The sequence below is a fragment of the Mobula hypostoma genome, chromosome 1, assembly GCF_963921235.1.
Source record: "Mobula hypostoma chromosome 1, sMobHyp1.1, whole genome shotgun sequence".
NCBI classification, from domain to species: Eukaryota; Metazoa; Chordata; class Chondrichthyes; order Myliobatiformes; family Myliobatidae; genus Mobula; species Mobula hypostoma.
Genome location: NC_086097.1, coordinates 50,392,834 through 50,414,595, shown reverse-complemented (window position 1 = coordinate 50,414,595; position 21,762 = coordinate 50,392,834). Strand labels below are relative to the sequence as shown.

General features: G+C 40.7%; 1 protein-coding gene across 2 annotated transcripts in view; it reads left to right on the top strand.

Moving 5' to 3' along the window:
- Positions 1-15,743: 15,743 nt before the first annotated feature.
- Positions 15,744-21,762, top strand: part of LOC134346764 (SERTA domain-containing protein 2-like) — a 49,420-nt gene continuing 43,401 nt past the window's right edge. For both annotated transcript variants that reach the window (XM_063048388.1, XM_063048379.1), the window contains exon 1: positions 15,744-15,957. The gene's annotated coding sequence lies outside the window, so the exon portion shown is untranslated. The remainder of the gene's footprint in view (positions 15,958-21,762) is intronic.

The window sequence follows — 21,762 nt, the reverse complement described above, 5'->3', positions numbered from 1 at the left end:
TATTATCTTAAATAAAAAGATTTCACATCTATTTTTGTTTAATTATTTACTATATTGAACTTGTAAGCTTCAGAAGTGTTTTCCTTCATCCTGTGAATTAAGTTTTCTTTTTATTTTGAACTAGGCTCAGCAGAGTTAATATTATAGAATCGGACATTCTCCCTAATTCCTTAAAATCCTACTTTGAGTCAAAGTAAATTATTTGAGGAAAACTGCATTGCATTACGTCTCATAGGTGTTGGAGCCATTATCAAGATCTATAAAGGTGTTTTGGTTTGAGAAAATTAGTTCTTTGTGACTTCTGATGCTGTATGTATGGAGTTTCTACATTCTTCCTTAAATTGCATACTCTTTGCTATGAAGGCCAAAATGTCTTTTGCCTTCTTAACTAATTGTTGAACCTGCCTGTTAGCTTTCTGTGATTCATGTCCTGGAGCAGCTAGACTCCTCTGCACTTCATTAACAATCTCTTTCCATTTGCCATTTGATTTATCTAACTGAAGTGAATGACCTAACAATTCTTCACATTACATTAGTGAGTCTTTTGCCCTCTCAATATACAGTGGCATGGGAAAGTTTGGACACCCCGGTCAAAATTTCTGTTACTGTGAATAGCTAAGCGAGTAAAAGATGAACTGATTTCTGAAAGGCATAAAGTTAAAGATGACACATTTATTGAATATTTTAAGTAAGAAAACTTTTTTATTTCCATCTTTTACAGTTTCAAAATAACAAAAAAGGAAAAAGACCTGAAGCAGAAGTTTGGGCACCCTGCATGGCAGTACTTAGTAACACCCCCTTTGGCAAGTATCACAGCTTGTGAAAATTTTGCACCCTTTTTTCTCCAAACATACCTTTGTTCATTGCAGCCAAAAGGTTCAAAGGAACATCTAAATAAGACTGGAACATCTAAATAATTTTGGAAACAAGTCCCGTGGACTGATGAAGTTAAAATAGAACTTATTGGCCGCATGAGCAAAGGTATTTTTGGAGAAAAAAAAGAGTGCAGAATTTCATGAAAAAAAACCCTCTCCAACTGTTAATCACGGGGGTGGATCGATCAGGCTTTGGGCTTGTGTTGTAGCCAGTGGCACAGGGAACATTTCACTGGTAGAGGGAAGAATGAATTCAATTAAATACCAGCAAATTCTGGAAGCAAACATCACACTGTCTGTAAAAAAAAAAAGCCGAAGATGAAAGGAGGATGCCTTCTACAACAGGATGATGATCCTAAACACACCTCAAAATCCACAATGGACTACCTCAAGAGGCGCAAGCTGAAGGTTTTGCCATGGCCCTCACAGTCTCCCGACCTAAATATCATCGAGAATCTGTGGATAGACCTCAAAAGAGCAGTGCGTGCAAGATGGCCCAAGAATCTCACAGAACTAGAAGCCTTTTGCAAGGAAGAATGGGCGAAAATCCCCCAAACAAGAATTGAAAGACTCTTAGCTGACTACAAAAAGCGTTTACAAGATGTGGTTCTTGCCAAAGGGGGTGTTACTAAGTACTGACCATGCAGGGTGCCCAAACTTTTGCTTCAGGCCCTTTTCCTTTTTTGTTATTTTGAAACTGTAAAAGATGGAAATAAAAAAAGTTTTCTTAAAATATTAAAGAAATGTGTCATCTTTCAACTTTATGCCTTTTGGAAATCAGTTCAGCTTTTACTCGCCTAGCTATTCACGGTAACAGAAATTTTGACCAGGGCTGCCCAAACTTTTGCATGCCACTGTATCTTGTTGCAGAGTCACCTTATCCTTATCCAGTCATGCACTTGTACCTATTTACACTCTTTTCCAATAACATAGGCTTTTAATTTAAGCACTGGAATCTTTTATGTGGTATCTTGTCAAATGCATTTTGGAAATTAAATACAGTACAGCTACAAGTTCCCTTCTATTCACCTCTTCCTGTTACATCCTCAAAAAATTCAGACAAATTTGTCAAACACAAAATACCTTTCATAAAGCCAGATTGACTGGATTTAATTATAGTCAGCTTTCCTAGATGATTAACTATTTCCTTTTTGATTATTGGCTCCAGTATCTTGCTGACAATAACTTAAACTAAGTACCCTTAGTTCCTCACTAACTGCTTTTTTGAAGAAGGAGGTTTTCCAACATTCTAATATCCTCCCACAGTATAGACAGTTATGAAAATTTCTATCATAAGTCTACCCTCTGCAGAATCATGGTGGATTCCATCAGATCCTGCTGACTTGTCCTCCTTTGGCCTTTTGTGTTTCTTCAGTTCTTTATCCCTTGCAATTTGAAATCTGAGTTGCTTATTTCTACTCCTGTTTCTTGTGTACTTATTTATATACCTCTTAATGTGTATGAAAATACACAAACATAATGGGAAAAAAACTGCTACACAAAGAAAGGAGATCTTGAGAACAGTAACCAAAACTTTGTTCTAGAGGGCAGATTTATGTATCATCTTGGAGGGAGAGAGGAGGAGGAGGAGATTCTATCAGTGGTAGATTGACTAAAATTTGGGATGTGCAGGAGGCCAGAAATGTTGGAAACAGAAGAAGAGGACCAGGGTAGTTACAAGATGAAAGGGAAGAGACCAATCACAAGAAAAAATCTAGATGCTGGAAATCCAAGAAACACACACAAAATGCTGAAGGAACTCAACCGGTCAGGCAACATCTATGGAAAGAGTATGGTCGACATTTTGGGCCAAGATACTTCATCAGGACAATGACTATACTCTTCCATAGATGCTATCTGACCTGCTGAGTTCCTCCAGCATTTTGTGTGTACTGAAAGGGAAGAGACAGTAGGATGTAAAATCACGGATGAATTTTTTAATTTGAGAAAGACCATGGGAGGAAGGGAAGTAGGAGGGGCACTGGGGGAAGTGACAGGGAGATGAGGAGCATCGGTAAGAGTGGGGCCAGAGTGAGGAACTGATGGGGAAGTGGGGGGGGGTGGAAGTTAACAGGAGAAATCAATGTTCATGCCATCAGATTGGAGGCTATCTGAACAGAATGAGGTGTTGCTCCTCCACCCTGAAAGTGGCCTCATGGCAAAAGAGGAGGCCATGAACCAACATGTCAGAACGGCAGTGGGGATAGGAGGTGGGCCACCAGGAAAACCCGCCTTTTGCAGACGGGGTGAAGGTGCTAGACAAAGTAGTCCCAAATCTACGTTGGGTCTCACTAGTGTACAGGAGGCCACATCGGGAGCACCGGATACAGTAGATGATTCCAACAGATTCACTACAAGATAGCTAGTGTTGACTTAACGAGCTTGCAATACTGCTATTCCTCAGAGTTTAGGAGTTCCAACTACTACCTCATATGCAAAAGAACATTAAGTAAGGCAACATTGGATCATGACTAATTTGAGTTCTAAGATTAGGCAGTATTATACCTTTATAGGGCAACATAGAGTAAACAGTCCAAAGCTGAGATCATACCTCACAAAAAGGAAGGTCATAGTGTTAGAGAAATTAATCATCCAACCTCGGTATCTCCGCAGGAATTCTTCAGGCAGTATCATCTTGCCATCTTCAGCAGCAACATCAACAAACTTCCATTCATCATTGTATTGGAAATGGGGATATTTACTGGTGGTTACATAATGTTCACTTATATTTTCAGCTCAGCAAATGATGCGCTTCAAGCTTGTATGCAGCAGGAGCTAGATCACATTCAGCTGTAGGCTGACAAGTAGTAAGTACACAAAAGTGTCAGATAACAATCATCTCTGACAGAAAGGAGTATAATCCAATGATATTATTGCTGAGTTCACCAATATCATCTTGACAGTCACTATTGACCAGAAACACAACACAACTGGACCTGCCACATAATATACTAGCTACAAGAAAAGCAGGATAATGGCTTTTCTGCAGTCAATAATTCACTTTTTCGCCAACCCCAAAGGGTTTCCATCATCTATATGGCACAAGTCAGGAGTGTGATGGAATTTCGTTCATTCACTTGACTGGTATCTCATCCAGCACACAAGCACAGTGGCTACAGTATGTATCACCTATAAAATTTATCATAGTTAAGGATTGCCTTATTTGACTGGTTCCTCTGCATTCTTGCTGAAGATCCCTTTTTTCCTTGCAATCTTTTTATTGTCTAAAGTACATTCTGTGATCAACCTGCACAGCTTTTCAGATGTGTGACGTTCTGCTTTATACCTAATTGTTCAGAGCTACTATGGCAACAGAATAAATTGGAATATAAATACTGCACTTTGATTGTGACATCCCAAAGAGAATGCAATAAAAATATTAATTCATATCCACTCCACATATTTAGTGGAGATATTACTTGTTATATGAGTCACCAGTAATAAATCATCCATTCTTCCAATCATTTACCCAATTTGTTGTTCATGGTATATTCACTAATATAATGTGTAAATATAATCGACTGATTCCAAGTCATCCAACAGCTTGATATATCTTCCATTCCACAAATAATTGCTTACAGTGCCTTGAAAAAGTATTTAGACTCCAACCCTTTGTTCACATAAATGACTTTAGTTCACAAAATCAGGGATTTTGATCAATTTAAATGAGATTTTTTATTTGTGAATAACATGCTCCTTTTTTCATAATCGTGCCCCCAAAGGCAGGGAAAATTGAAAGGTATGAAAAACTAAAAATTCAAAAAACTGAAATGCCAGCAGTTCAAAAGTATTCATCCCCCTTTCCTCAGTACTTGGTTCAACCTCCTCTTGCAGCTATTATAGCGAGTATTTTCGGATAAGTCTCTATCAGCTTGACACAATGTTTTGGAGCAAGATTTGCCCATTTCTTCTTGCAGAATTGCTCAAACTGTGCAGGGTAGTTGGGGAGAGGCAGTGCACAGCAATCTAAGCCCTGCGAGAGATGTTCAATCAGGTTAAGGTCAGGACTCTGACTGGACCACTTAAGGACAGTGTGCTATGGGTCTTTGTCCCACTGAAAGATGAACTTCCTCCCAGTTGCAACTTTCTGGCAGAGGAAAGCAGGTTTTTATCCAGGATCTTTATTTAGCAGTGTTTATCTGCCCATCGATCATGGCCAGATTTCCAGTCGTTGCTGCTGAAAAGCATCCTCATAGCGTGATGCTGCATGCAGCATACCTTATAGTAGGGATGGTGTGATCTGGATGATGTGCTGTATTAGATTTACGCCACACATACTGCTTAGTATTGAATTTACACTTCAGTCTCAACCAACAACAAGACCTTCTTCTAATAGAGTGATAGGAAAGTACAGCATCGAGACAGGCCCTTTGGCCCATCTAGTCCATGCTGAACTATGTAAACTGTCTAATAAAAACCATTGTCCTCCATACCCCTCCCATCTGTGTATCTATCCAAACTTATCTTAACTGTTGAAATCGAGCTCACATGCCCCACTTATGCTGGCAGCTTGTTCCACACTCTCACAGCCCTCTGAGTGAAGAAGTTTCCCCTCATGTTCCCCTTAAATATTTCACCTTTCACCCTCAACTCATGATCTCTAACTGTAGTCACACCCAATTAGTGGAAAAAGCCTGCTTGCATTTATCCTATCAAAATCCCTCACAATTTTGTATACTTCTATCAAATTTCCCTCCCCTCAATCTTCTACGTTCCAAGGGATAAAGTTGTAACTTAATCAATCTTATAACTCAGGTCCTCCAGTCCTGGCAACATCCTCGTAAATTTCCTCTGTATACTTTTTCAATCTTATTTACATCTTTGCTGTAGGTAGGTAACCAAACTTCAATATAACATCCCATCTCCTGTATTCAACACATTGATTTATGAAGGCCAATGTGCCAAAAGCTTTCTTTCCAACCCTATCTACCTGTGCCGCCACTTCCAATGAATTATGGAACTCTATTCCCAGATCCTTTGTTCTACCGCAATCCTCAGTGCCCTACCACTCTGTGTAAGACCTAGTCTGGTTGGTCCGACTGAAGTGCAAAACCTCACACTTGTCTGTGTTAAATTCCACCTGCCATTTTTCCAGCTGATACAGATCCTGCTGCAAGCTCTGATAGTCATCTTCGCTGTCCACTACACCCCCCAATCTTGGTGTCATCTGCACACTTGCTGATCCTGTTAACCACATTATCATCCAGATTGTTGGTATAGATGACAAACAACAACAGACCAAGCACTGATCCCCTTGGCACTCCACTATGCCTCCAATCAGAGAGGCAGCCATCTATTACCACTCTCTGGCTTCTACAAAGTCAACATGTAATCAAATTTACTACCTCATCTTGAATGCCGAGTGACTGAACCTTCTTGATCAACCTCCCATGTGGGATCTTGTCAAATCCCTTGCTAAAGTCCATGTAGACAACATCCACTGCATCCATTTTCCCGGTTACTTCCCCGAAAAGCTCTAGAAGACTGGTTAGACAAGACCTGCCATACACAAAGTCATGCGAACTACCCATAATCAGTCCCTGTCTATCCAAATACTCATATATCCCGTCCCTTAGAATACCTTCCAATAACTTTCCCAATACCAATGTCAGGCTCACTGGCCTATAATTTCCTGGTTTGTTCTTAAAGCCTTTCTTAAACAGCAGAACAACATTAGTTTTTATCCCATCCTTCTGTATCTCACTGCTACTTTGCCTTACTTCTATAGGCTCTGTGTCCATTAATATGGATGCAAAAAATTCATTTAAGATCTCCCCCAACTTTTTTATCTTCACGTATGGATTACCATTCTGATCTTCCAGAGGACCAATTTTGTCCCTTGCTATCCTTTTGCTCTTAACATATCTGTGGAATCCCTGAGGATTCTCCTTCACCTTGTCTGCTAGGGAAATCTTATGCCTTCTTTTAGCCCTCCTGATTTCTTTCTTAAGTGTCCTCTTACATTTCTTATACTCAAGAGCCTCACTTGTTCCTACCTGCCTATACCTGCGATGCACCTCCTTCTTTTCTTAACTATGGCCTCAAGATCTCTTGAAAACCAAGTTTCCCTACACCTATTATCTTTACCTTTTATTCTGACAGGCACATATAAATATTGAACTCTCAAAATTTCACTTTTGAAGGCCTCCCACTTACAAGTACTGTACATCTTTGCTGGAAAACAGTCTGACACAATCCACACTTGCCACATTGTTTCTGACACCACCAAAACTGGCCTTTCTCCAATTTAGAATCTCAACCCATAGACCTCACATACCTTTTTTATATTTACTTTGAAACCAATGGCTCCAGGGTGACCAGGGATGGGAGCTCAACGTTCAGGGATATTCAATATTCAGGAGGTATAGACATGAAGGAAGGGGAGGTGGGGTGGCGTTGCTGGTTAAAGAAGAGATTAACGCAATAGAAAGGAAGGACATAAGCCGGGAAGATGTGGAATCGATATGGGTAGAGCTGTGTAACACTAAGGGGCAGAAGACGCTGGTGGGAGTTGTGTACAGGCCACCTAACAGTAGTAGTGAGGTCGGAGATGGTATTAAACAGGAAATTAGAAATGTGTGCAATAAAGGAACAGCAGTTATAATGGGTGACTTCAATCTACATGTAGACTGGGTGAACCAAATTGGTAAAGGTGCTGAGGAAGAGGATTTCTTGGACTGTATGCGGGATGGTTTTTTGAACCAACATGTCGAGGAACCAACTAGAGAGCAGGCTATTCTGGACTGGGTTTTGAGCAATGAGGAAGGGTTAATTAGCGATCTTGTCGTGAGAGGCCCCTTGGGTAAGAGTGACCATAATATGGTGGAATTCTTCATTAATATGGAGAGTGACATAGTTAATTCAGAAACAAAGGTTCTGAACTTAAAGAGGGGTAACTTTGAAGGTATGAGACGTGAATTAGCTAAGATAGACTGGCAAATGACACTTAAAAGATTGACGGTGGATATGCAATGGCAAGCATTTAAAGGTTGCATGGATGAACTACAACAATTGTTCATCCCAGTTTGGCAAAAGAATAAATCAAGGAAGGTAGTGCACCCGTGGCTGACAAGAGAAATTAGGGATAGTATCAATTCCAAAGAAGTAGCATACAAATTAGCCAGAGAAAGTGGCTCACCTGAGGACTGGGAGAAATTCAGAGTTCAGCAGAGGAGGACAAAGGGCTTAATTAGGAAGGGGAAAAAAGATTATGAGAGAAAACTGGCAGAGAACATAAAAACGGACTGTAGAAGTTTTTATAGATATGTAAAAAGGAAAATACTGGTAAAGACAAATGTAGGTCCCCTGCAGACAGAAACAGGTGAATTGATTATGGGGAGCAAGGACATGGCAGACCAATTGAATAATTACTTTGGTTTTGTCTTCACTAAGGAGGACATAAATAATCTTCCAGAAATAGTAAGGGACAGAGGGTCCAGTGAGATGGAGGAACTGAGTGAAATACATGTTAGTAGGGAAGTGGTGTTAGGTAAATTGAAGGGATTGAAGGCAGATAAATCCCCAGGGCCAGATGGTCTGCATCCTAGAGTGCTTAAGGAAGTAGCCCAAGAAATAGTGGATGCATTAGTGATAATTTTTCAAAACTCGTTAGATTCTGGACTAGTTCCTGAGGATTGGAGGGTGGCTAATGTAACCCCAATTTTTAAAAAAGGAGGGAGAGAGAAACCGGGGAATTATAGACTGGTTAGCCTAACGTCGGTGGTGGGGAAACTGCTGGAGTCAGTTATCAAGGATGTGATAACAGCACATTTGGAAAGCGGAGAAATGATCGGACAAAGTCAGCATGGATTTGTGAAAGGAAAATCATGTCTGACGAATCTCATAGAATTTTTTGAGGATGTAACTAGTAGAGTGGATAGGGGAGAACCAGTGGATGTGGTATATTTGGATTTTCAAAAGGCTTTTGACAAGGTCCCACACAGGAGATTAGTGTGGAAACTTAAAGTACACGGTATTGGGGGTAAGGTATTGGTGTGGGTGGAGAATTGGTTAGCAGACAGGAAGCAAAGAGTGGGAATAAACGGGACCTTTTCAGAATGGCAGGCGGTGACTAGTGGGGTACCGCAAGGCTCAGTGCTGGGACCCCAGTTGTTTACAATATATATTAATGACTTGGATGAGGGAATTAAATGCAGCATCTCCAAGTTTGCGGATGACACGAAGCTGGGTGGCAGTGTTAGCAGTGAGGAGGATGCTAAGAGGATGCAGGGTGACTTGGATAGGTTGGGTGAGTGGGCAAACTCATGGCAGATGCAATTTAATGTGGATAAATGTGAAGTTATCCACTTTGGTGGCAAAAATAGGAAAACAGATTATTATCTGAATGGTGGCCGATTAGGAAAAGGGGAGGTGCAACGAGACCTGGGTGTCATTATACACCAGTCATTGAAAGTGGGCATGCAGATACAGCAGGCGGTAAAAAAGGCGAATGGTATGCTGGCATTTATAGCGAGAGGATTTGAGTACAGGAGCAGGGAGGTACTACTGCAGTTGTACAAGGCCTTGGTGAGACCACACCTGGAGTATTGTGTGCAGTTTTGGTCCCCTAATCTGAGGAAAGACATCTTTGCCATAGAAGGAGTACAAAGAAGGTTCACCAGATTGATTCCTGGGATGGCAGGACTTTCATATGAAGAAAGACTGGATGAACTGGGCTTGTACTCGTTGGAATTTAGAAGATTGAGGGGGGATCTGATTGAAACGTATAAGATCCTAAAGGGATTGGACAGGCTAGATGCAGGAAGATTGTTCCCGATGTTGGGGAAGTCCAGAACGAGGGGTCACAGTTTGAGGATAGAGGGGAAGCCTTTTAGGACCGAGATTAGGAAAAACTTCTTCACACAGAGAGTGGTGAATCTGTGGAATTCTCTGCCACAGCAAACTGTTGAGGCCAGTTCATTGGCTATGTTTAAGAGGGAGTTAGATATGGCCCTTGTGGCTACAGGGGTCAGGGGGTATGGAGGGAAGGCTGGGGCGGGGTTCTGAGTTGGATGATCAGCCATGATCATAATAAATGGTGGTGCAGGCTCGAAGGGCCGAATGGCCTACTCCTGCACCTATTTTCTATTATGATCACTAGATGCAAAGTGTTGCCCTACACAAACTTCTGTCACCTGCCCTGTCTCATTCCCTGATAGGAGATCAAGTATCACAGACTCTCTCATTGGGACTTCTGTGTACTGATGAAGAAAACTTTCCTGAATACACTTGACAAATTCTTTACCATCCAGCCCTTTTACAGCATGGTAGCTACAGTCGATGGGTGAAAAGTTAAAATCATCTACTATCACAACCTCATGTTTCTTGTGACAGTCTACAACCTCTCTACAAATTTATTCCTCTAAATCCCACTGATTGCTGGGTGGTTTATAATATAGCCCCATTAACATAAGAACAGAAGAAATAGGATCAGGGGTAGTCCATCTGGCCCATTGAGCCTGCTCCGCCATTCAATAAGATCATGGCTGATCTGGCTATGGACTCATCTCCATCTACTTGCCTTTTCCCCATAACCCTTAATTCTCCTACTATGCTAAAATATATCCAACCTTGTCTTAAATATATTTACTGAGCTAGCCTCCACTGCTTCATTGGGCAGAGATTTCCATAGATTCACTACTCTGAGAAAAGCAGTTCCTCCTCATCTCCATCCTAAACCTACTCCCCTGAATCTTGAGGCTATGTCCCCCAGTTCTAGGCTCACCTACCAGTGGAAACAACTTTCTTGCCTCTACCTTATCTATCCCTTTCATAATTTTATATGTCTCTATAAGATCTCCTCTCATTCTCATGAATTCCAGCAAGTACAGTCCCAGGTGACTCAATCTCTCCTCATAGACAAACCCCCTCATCTCTGGAATCAACCTGGTGAACCTCCTCTGCACCACCTCCAAACCCAATATATCCTTCTTCAAGCAACACACATAAAAGTTGCTGGTGAACGCAGTGGGCCAGGCAGCATCGATAGAAAGAGGCACAGTCGATGTTTCGGGCCGAGACCCTTCATCTAGTCCTGACGAAGGGTCTCGGCCTGAAACATCAACTGTACCTCTTCCTAGAGATGCTGCCTGGCCTTCTGCATTCACCAGCAACTTTTATGTGTGTTGCTTGAAATTCCATCATCTGCAGATTTCCTCGTGTTTGCGTATCCTTCTTCAAGTAAGGAGACCAGAACTGCATGCAGTACTCCAAGTATGGCTTCATCAGTACCCTATAGAGTTGCAGCATAACCTCCCTGCTCTTAAATTTAATCCCTCTAGTGATGGCCAACATTTCATTTGCTTTCTTGATAGCCTCTGAACCTGCAAACCAACTTTTTATGCTTCATGCACAAGTACTCCCAAGTCCATCAGCACAGCAGCATGCCACAATTTTTTATCATTTAAATAATAATCTGCTCTTCCATTTTTCTTTCCAAAGTGGATGACCTTGCATTTACCAACATTGTACTCCATCTGCCAGACCCTTGCCCATTCACTTAACCTATCTACATCTCTCTGTAGACTCTCCATATATTCTGCACAATTTGCTTTTCCACTCAATTTAGAATCATCAGCAAACTTAGAAACACTACATTTGGTCCCCTCTTCCAGATTGTTAATGTATATCACGAACAGTTGTGGAACTAGCACCCTGTGGCACACCACTCACCACTGATTGCCAACCAGAGTAACACCCGTGTATCCCAACTCTCTGCTTTCTATTTGTTAACCAATCCTCTATCCGTGCTAATATATCAACCCCAACTCTGCATCCTTATCTTATGGATAAGTCCTTTACATGGCACCTTATTGTACGCCTTCTGGAAATCCAAGTAAATAACATCCATCTGTTCCCCTCTATCCACTGCGTTCTTTATATCCTCAAAGAACTCCAGTAAGTTTGTCAAACAGGACGTGCCTTTGCTGAATCAATGCTGCATCTGCCTGATGGATCTATTTCTTTCCAGATTTCTTCTTTAATGATAGCCTCAAGCATTTTCCCAACTACAGATGTTAAACTAACTGGCATGTAGTTACCTGCCTTTTGCCTACATCATTTTTTGAACAGTGGTGTGACCTTTGCCATCTTCCAATCCGTCAGAACCTTCCCAGAGTCCAGCGAATTTTGCTAAGTTATCACTAAAACCTCTACTGTAACGTTTGCCATTTTGTTTAGTACCCTGGGATACATTCCATCAGGACCAAGGGACTCATATAACTTCAGGCCCACAAGTTTGCTCAGCACTACCTCTCTAGTGATACATGGTCATGCCTTTCTTATTCCTCATTTCTACCCATAAAGCCTCACTAGATGAGTTCTCCAGTCTGTCCTGACTGAGCACTGCCATGACATTTTCCCAGGCTAGTCACGCCACCTCTCCCTCTTTAATCCCTTTCGCTCTGTTGCATGTAAAATAATGGAACCCTGGAACACTGAGCTGCCAGTCCTGCCCCTCCTGCAATCATGTCTTACTAATGGCTACAGTATCTGCCAGAAAGCTTACGCTGGGGAGGGAGTTCATATTTCAGCAGGGCAACAACCCAAAGCACACGACTGGAGCAACCATGAAGTGGCTTCAAATGTAGACAATGATGTCCTTGAGTGGCCCAGTCAGAGTCCTGACCTTAACCGAATCGAACACCTCCGGCAAGACCTCAAGTTTGCTGTCCACTGCCACTCCCCAACTCACCTGGCACAGTTTGAGCAATTTTGCAGGGGGAATGGGCAAATCTCACTCCATCACATTGTACAAAGCTAATAGAGACTTATCCAAAAAGACAACTGGCTGCAATAGCTGTGAGAGGTGGTTCAACTAAGTACTGATCAAACGAGGATGAGTACTTTTAAACTGCCGACATTTCAGGTTTTGAATTTTTAGTTTTTTGTGCTTTACCATTGTCTCTACTTTTTGGGCTCTACAATGAAAAAAGAACCATGTTATTCACAAATAAAAGTTCTCAGTTAAATTAATCAAAATCCCTGGTTGTAATACTCATTTATGTGAACAAAGGTTTGGGGGCTGAATACTTTTTCAAGACACTGTATACTTTTAGTTTATAAGGCAATTAAAATTGCCTATAGAAATCAAAAGTTAAAAAGAGGAATTTTCAGAAATTGCCTATGTATATTTCAACCCTTCATTTCAATGGGAAAACACTTCCCCTCTATCTCCTTAGCGTTATTACAGAGACTGGGTCATTTTTGCATGTATATTATCGATACACTGCAGTTATTTTACAACAAGAATGAAGATTACGGGTTAAAATGTTTGATAGCCAACAAAATACTTTTGAATTGCAGGAATGAGGAACAGCTTGGGGGAGAGAATATAAAATGCTGCAGTAGATGAAAAGAAAGGGATTAAGATAAATTACCATTGTACAAGGCAAAATAGAATGAAAATAATAAGCATCATAACACTGGGATATATCTAATGACAAAAATTAGCTTTATTTGTCAATTTACATTGAACCACACATTGAAATTGTTCTTTGTGTCAACGACCAACACAATCCGTTGATGTGCTGGTGTAACCCACAAGTTTCACCATGCTTCTGGCACCAACGTTCAATGCCCATAACTTACATAAAGATTTTATGTCTTTAGAATGTGAGAGGAAGCCCAAACTGTCGCCGAGAGAATGTACAAAACTCTTACAGACAGCGGCAAAATGAACCCGGATTGCTAGCACTGTAAAGCATTACACAAACTGCTGTGCTCTGGCAGATACCTAGTTGTGCCACCATACCCAGCAGTGCTGCTGTCCAGTTCCTACAACCTGGATAGCTTTGGTGCAATCCATGCAGAATTTGCATCTTCTCCCTGTGATTATGTAGGTTTCCGTGGTCTCTGTAAACTGTCTCTAGCGTGCAGATGAGTGGTAGAAGCTAGGCTGGAGAGTGTTGATGGGAATATGGCAGAATAAAATGGATTAGGATACAAATGGGTTCTTCATGGTTAGACCTGGATTCTGTGAGCCTAAGGGGCCATTATTTCCATGCTATACCTGCACAGGACTCAATGAAGAGATTGATCTGTAGGAAATATAAATGGGAATACTAGCACCCTTATACTGTACATATGCTCTATGACACAGTGGGGCAGTGGTTATGATTTGATGTTCCTGAACTCAGTAGTTAACTTGGAAAATAGTGAAGTTCCCAATCAAAAAGTGGACTTCCATTCCTCAAGCTTCATTGGAATACTGGGAGACCAGAGCAGAAAGAACTACATGGGAATAGGTTGAGAATTAAAGTAACACAAGTTTGCAGAATGAATGATGTTCTGCACAATGGCCACCAAACTGCCTTTTGATTTTCCAATTGCATTAAGAGTAATGGAAACAGTATATTAAATTGAAAGTACAACTAACTTACTGTTTTATCTGGAAGGAGCGCTGTGGTATTAGAATGTGAGAAGGAAGGAGGAGGTATAAAGGCAGAACTCTTTATCCTGTGGTCGGAAGGGTGTTGTAGCTCTGGATGAAACTTATAATAACGGAGTAGTGGACCTGTGTTGTGCAGAGAATGGTACCATCAGAAGGCTGAAATGGGAGGTGTAGGAACGGAGGCAAAACACTGCCAACGGCACGTGAAAAACGGTGGGCTGAAAGATGAAGGGAAATATTAATCCTAATATGATTGTGGGAAGAGAGAGAAGATGAAAGCAGAAGTTTGTTAAATGGTTTGGCCAAGTCAATGATCCTTTCAATCAAAACAATTACATTCACGGGGCGTTTTCAGAAAAGGAAGACATTCAACTCCTCCTCTTTTTCAGGCGTTTCTTAACCCAATTTGTAAATCCTACCAAAACTTCGCACAATATTCTTATTCGGTCTCCTTTGTGCAACCTACCATTTACAAGTGCTGTGCGACAGGAAATGTCTGGAAAAATAGTAACCTTTAAGGAGCAATACTTCGCTATCCAATAACATATTAATTTTAACTTTTTTTCTGCATTTGCAACTTTGTGCTAAACTCTTTACAAACATTTTCTTCAGTTTGCCAGTATTCTATTCTTAACTTTTTTTTCTGTCTAGCCTACAATTCACCCCCAGATAATATCTATCTCACGATTACATTAAGACGCAGTTACAATCATTGCTGTCGTCATGTTACCCAAGTATATGACAGAGAAGTTAAAAGTGGGTCTTCTCCGGCCGCAAAACAAATGCCAATAAACGGATTAGCTACGCGGACGAATTCCAGCAAAGTGCAGATTAATCGAAAACAACAGGGAATATTTTCAATAGAAATAATTGATTTGTAAGGAACTATGTTTCGGTACTGTTCACGCAACGACGATAAATGGTCCGTCAAAGATTAGCCAGTGGTTGCTCAACAGAAATATCGCACCTCTGCTAACGCCAAGGAGCTCTAGTAAAAGCTGCCTCCAGCACACTTTAACTCCGTCACCACTGACTGCTGGGGATTTAACTATTCCATGCCTTGAACGTGTTTAACCATGCTCAAAATCGAGAATTAGGTTACTGCAAATTCACCACTGACTCGTTACTGTATAAGAAGCTAGTGAAGATATGCACTTTTAACGCCATACCTCTGTTACAGACACATAATTAATAAATAGTGCGCTCTCTCGCGGGTTAAAGCACATCCCACGTTTCCGCTCGCTGTGCGGGCACCCGCTCAGCTACGATACATACACACGAGCGCGCGCGCACCCACACAGCCTTGATTGGTCAAAATTAGGGCGGCCGTAACGAGTGAGGCAAGACATAAGCCAATAACAAATCGCCCTTGGTGGCCTGGACGATGCCTTCCTCCAATGACGGAGCGCGCACCTGACGAACTGTCAATCACCGAGTATCTTTCGCGTAGTTTCGACGGTCTGAGGTTTAGAGTCGCTTTTGAGCAAGCGACGTGAGTGAAAGATTTTGGAACGTCGCCTCTGTGGGAAATGTACCGGCTTTGGAAACGACCTGCGAAGTAGATCCAAGATATATTGGCGTAAATGTCTCTGAGAGACTGCCTTTCCACTAACATTACTGATTAATCTGTTACCCTACTGTGCCCTTTGCTAGTCGACAGAAGGAAGTTACAAAAGTCCCCTCTGCATTAAGGTGGGTGTTGGAGGCGTATTAGACATTCGGTTTATTTTGTGGTAGATAAGCATTTTACACAATTATGGCAGAGCAAAGTAAAAATCTTCTTATACAATCAACGTCGTATTTGTAATATACAAGCCATTGAATAACCAGGACTGCCTTTTGAAGCTCCAGGACCGTAATGGTTGTCGTGAAGAGTTTATTGAGAAAGCTGATTTTGTAGAATCTTCAGTGCTATCTAGTATGTGGAAAAAGTGCCCGATATGTTTTAAATGTGTAAAGGGATTTTGTATAGGCAAAGGGGTTTTAATAGGCATCTGTTTAACAGAATTCTTGCATTTGAAAGGCGAGTGTAAAAAAACGCCTACAGTTTATAATATTTGGTTTACAGGATTTCTTTAGTTACAGTCTGGTACGTTTTAGTATGTTACTCTTCCAGCCCATTCGACTTCCAGGTACTTTGGGAGAACTGGTTGTTAACGCTTGGTCTGTCAGACGACTTCGCCAGATCGACGCTTTGGCAGATAATGTCCCAATTAAAAGAATGTAATTTTGCACCCAATTAAAGAGCAGATAAAGGACTGGGAAGGGGTGGATTCGTGAGATTTTCCCGACAGATTATTAAAATAAATTGAAAAGGATCGATGGTTTCTGAAGAATCTTATGAATCACATGACCATTTGTATCGACAATGATCCTATCATCTTTTAAGATCCCTGTTCTGTGCAAATAGAGTGATACTGAAACTTTCTACTCGGATGTCTGTCGTGTCCCAGGGAACGTGGAGAAGGAAAACTTAGTGTGTAAGATGTTCTTTGGGGAATGTATAAATATTAATTAGTTTTCAGAATCTGTGACCTGAAGCCAATGACAGATCACTCGGCGTTCCAGTGATTGCTCACACTTATTGCTAGTGGGACGACTCCTTCACTGAAGATGACAGAAGCTCTATCTGAACAAGGAGGCTGACAGATTCCTTGTGGGGGGGAGACTGGCTTGGGAGCCAGAATTCATTTAGTGCCATTGGTTCAACAGAGGATTGGGAGGGATTTGGAAAGTAGGAAGGGGGAAATCAAGAAACAGCCTTGGTGGGGGGGGGGAATCAAAAACACCCCATTAAACACCTTTTCTTTTCTCATAATAACATTTAGTAATGGCAATGAATGAAAATCAAATTAATTTCGTATTGTCTTTTTGGTGTCTGTTAACATGTTTTTTTGCAGAAAGTCATGTAATTGGTTCATTGCAATGGATGTTACACTAGGGACAAAGTGATAACTATGAGCTTCATGGTTAATGTCATTGCTTTAAGCCAAATGTTATTTTTTGCTTTTCTTTAATCAATTATTTTGATAAGATTGAAGTTATGTATGGATGTTGAAAATCCAAAATAAAAACTAGAAATGCTTGGGATATTTTCTGTGGTTTGCAGGAATGTATTCTGATGAAGGGTCGTCCTGAAAATATTAATCTTTTGAGCTCTTTCTCTGCAGATAAGGGCTTTCAGTATTTCTCGTCTTTTAGTTTTGAAGAGCATTATAATGATGAATCAAGTGACAATACAAAAAGCAATAACTTGGAGTCAGAGTTCATGTGAGAAATCTTTGAAAGTTTGGAAGTTTTTTAAGAACACCTTTTGATATCACATTTAATATTCAGACATTTTAGAGGCTAGTTTAGCCTACATGTTCCAGCAGTCTTTTATACAACATGTATCCACACTGCTATTTGCACTGGGTCAAAATCTGGTTGAAACAATAGTTTTACAATTTGGATTCATAAATACCAAATTGCATGGTGGTAATATGATATCCTTTTTTAAACAACTCAAGTAGGCATGACCACATCTTTTCAGTTTATCCTCTGATTCTTTGTTTAAAACGTGATATATGCTGTGGCATTTAGAATTTCTGAGTCAATGAATTAAGATGCACAATACTTTAAGTGTCTGGTAATCAAGTACCATATAAAGTTTAATCTATTTACTCTATAAGTATTGCTTATGTAGCAAAAAAATCCCCAAATTCCTGAAAGGTATATTGTCAGAAATTGACTCCAAACCGAAAAAAAGATAATTGTTGACTAAAATCTTGGTAAAAGGCTGGTTGTTAAGCGAATCTCAGGGAAGTATGAAGAGTCAGAGATTTGTGGAGGGAACGTAAGAGCACAGAGCATACTGTAGCCGTTTGAAGGCATTTCCTACAGCATTCCAGTATTTCATTCACAAATGCAATCGCTGTGCTTTAAGGTACTACATTTGATATAAGGTGTCTTAAAATATTCTGAGAAATATAATGCCTGATATAAGTTATCTGATATGTCCACTTAGTTAAGAAAAGCAAAAAATATTGTAGCTAGCATATTGCTGTTAATTAAGAACTAGTTAACTTGTATTAAATAAGAGTAGAAAGAAAAGGGTCCCTCTTGGGTTAGAAAGCTGTGACTGGTGGTTTGTGATAGAGTTCCCCCGGCTCCCAAATCGACAGACTTGTGTCTGCCCCTCCTGGGCCACACTTCATCAGAAGTGTAAAAAGAAAAAAACACCTGCCATACAGAACAACAAAGTTCAAACTATTCACAATTTATATCAATAATTTCACTGCGTGGACCAAATGTTCTATGTTAGCTGATACCACAAAACTAAGTGAGCATGTGAGTGAGGTCAAAAAGGTTTCAAGACAAGGTAGACAAGCTTAGTGAATGGGCAATAGTCTGGGAGGAAAAATGCAAAAGGGTCTCTTTCAGTTGAGAAGAAAAGCTGGGACTTTTTGAAATGATAAAAGATTTGGAAATGTCGATGTTATAAGTGTCCTTGTATACAAGTCACTGAAAGCTAATATGCAGGAGAAGCAGGCAATTAGAAAGGCAAATGGTATTTTTAGTCTGTAGTGTAAGTAAACATGTTAAGGAGCAAAGCTGTTTAATATAACTATATAGGGTGTTGGTGAGACCATCCTTGGAGTCAGTTATACAGAAAGGAAATCCACTACATGCCCTGACACTCTGCTTCCCTTGCAATGCAGCTAATGGAGTAGTTATGATGGAAGTAGATGTTAAGCCTATATACAAAGACAAGAACCAAAAAGTTGAGCATGGTGGAACTATTGATCTGAGGGAACAGTCCCCATCTGATGAAGGGTATCAGTCCGAATCGTCGACTGTTTACTTTTTTCCATAGATGCTGCCTGGCCTGCTGAGTTCCTCCAGCATTTTGTGTGTCTTGCTTAGATTTCCAGCATCTGCAGATTTTCTCGTGTTTTTGAAGTATTCTAAAGGCAAGATGACACAACCGTGGTCGACAAGAGAAGTCAAAGCCATTATAAAACTCAAAAAGAGCATATTATAGAGCAGAAGTTAGTGGGAAGTTTGAGGATTGGGAAACTTTTAAAAACCAACAGAAGGTAACTAAAAAAAGTCATAAAGAAGGAAAGGCTGAAATACGAATGTAAGCTAGCCAATAATAATGAAGAGAATACCAAAGGGTTCTTCAGATATATGAAGTGTAAAAGAGAGGTATGACAGAGAGCACTTGGTATATGCACTCCTGGCACATGTGTGCGCATGCGCACACACACACACACACACACACACACACACACACACACACGCGCGCGAACGTTGCCTTGTCGTTTTGGTGTCATTGTGCTGAGAGCACACATTTCAGTGTCTTCCCTGTATATTCTCATAATGTTTCCTAAACCGAGCTGATGCGCTGAGGTTGGCTTAATGGTACCTTTCCTTCCATACACAGTGGAAGGTAGAAGGTGACACTAGCAGGGTTAATGATGGAACAGCACTGGCTGGAGTTCCTGGGGGCAGTTCAGAAGGCACAGGATAGATACATCCCAAAGATGAAGTAGTATTCTAAAGATAGGATGAGGCAACTGTGATTGACGAGGGAAGTCAAAGACAGCATAAAAGCAAAAGAGGGGGCATTTATTTTAGCAAAAATTAGTGGGAATTTAGAAGATTGTGAAACCTTTTTTAAAAACTAGCAGGAGAACTAAAACCGTAAGGAGAGAGAAGATGAAATATGAAGGGAAGGAAACAAAAGAAAGGAAATTTTAGTCCAGTTAGCCTGTCTTCAATGGTTTGGAAGATATTGGAATCCATTATGAAGGATGAGATTTCAAGGTATGTGGAGGTGCATGATAAGTTATGCTAAAGTCAGCATGGTTTCCTGAAGGGAAAACCTTGCCTGACAAATCTGTTGGAATTCTTCGAGGAAATAACAGGTAGAATAGACAAAGGAGAGTCAGTGGATGTTATTTACTTGGATCTACAAAAGGTCTTAGACAAGGTGCCGCACGTGGGGCTGCTTAGAGATTGGGAATAAAGGGGGCCTTTTCTGGTTGGCTGCTGGTGACAAGTGGTGTTCTGCAGGGGTGGGTATTGGGACTGCTTTTTTTCCCCCCACGTTACATGTCAGTGATTTAGATGATGGAATTGATGGCTTGTGGCTAAGTTTGCAGATGATATGAAGATCGGTAGAGTTCCAGATAATGTTGAGGAAGCAGGGAGTCTGCAGAAGGACCTAGACAATTTGGTAGAATGGGCAGATAGAATGTAGTATAGGGAATTATGTAGTCTTGCACTTTGGTAGAAGAAACCAAGTCATGGGCTATTTTCTAAACAAGGAGAAAATTCAAAAATCAGAGTTGTAAAGGGACTTGGGAGTCCTTGTGCAAGATTCTGTAAAGGTTAACTTGATTTGGAGTAAGGAAAGCAACTGCAATGTTAGCATTTATTTTGAGAGGACTAGAATATAACAGCAAGGATATAATGTGGAGGCTTTACAAAGTATTAGTCAAACTGCGCTTGTATAATGTAACTCCAAATTTTTTTCTCTATATTTATTTATCATTGTACTGCTGCTGTAAAGTTAACAAATTTCATGACATATGCCGGTGATGCTAAACTTGATTCTGATTCTGTTGCTGATAGGTTCTTGGTTAGTCAGGGAGTCAAAGGTTACCAGGAAAGGCAGGAAAATGAGGTTGAGAGGGTTAATAAATAGGCAATGATTGAATGGCGGAGCAGATTCTATGGGCCTCGTGGCCTAATTCTGCTCCTATGTCTTGTGGGATGGGTTGTTTTCCAGCAAAAGGATGCTTGGTAAATGGGAGGCCCTCAAAAGTGGAATATTGAGTGAACAGACTTCTTATATTCCTTTTAGAATAAAAGGCAATGCTAGCAGGCTTGGGGAACCTTGGTTCCCAAGGATATTGAGGCCCTGTTTAAGAAGGAGGAGGTGCATGGCAGATGTAAACTGTAAGGAACAAATGAGGCACTTGAGTTTAAGTAATGCAAGAGAACACTTGAGATGGAAATCAAGAAGGCTAAAAGAAAGCTTGAGGTTGTTCTGGCAGAAAAGATGAAGGAGAATCTTAAGGACTTCTACAGATATATTAAGGATAGCAAGAGACAAAATTAGTCTACTTGACGTTCAGCGCAGTCATCAATACATGGAGCTAAAAGAGATGGGGGCGACCTTAAATGGATTCTTTGCATCTGTATTAACTCAGGAGATAGATGCAGGGACTATGAAACTAGGGTAAAACAGTAGTGAGGTCATGAATCATATCTGGATTGCAGAAGAGGAAATTCTTGCTGTCTTGAGGATAATTAGTGTGGATTGGTTTCCAGGGCATGGCAACGTGTCCCCTCAGACCTCGTGGGAGGCTAGCGTAGAAATTGAAGTGCCCTGACAGACGTATTTAAAACACCCTTAGCCTGACATCAGTAGTGGGTAAATTATTTGAAGGTATTCTAAGGGACAAGATATATATGTACGGTGGGTTCTGGTTTTTAGGCGTTTGG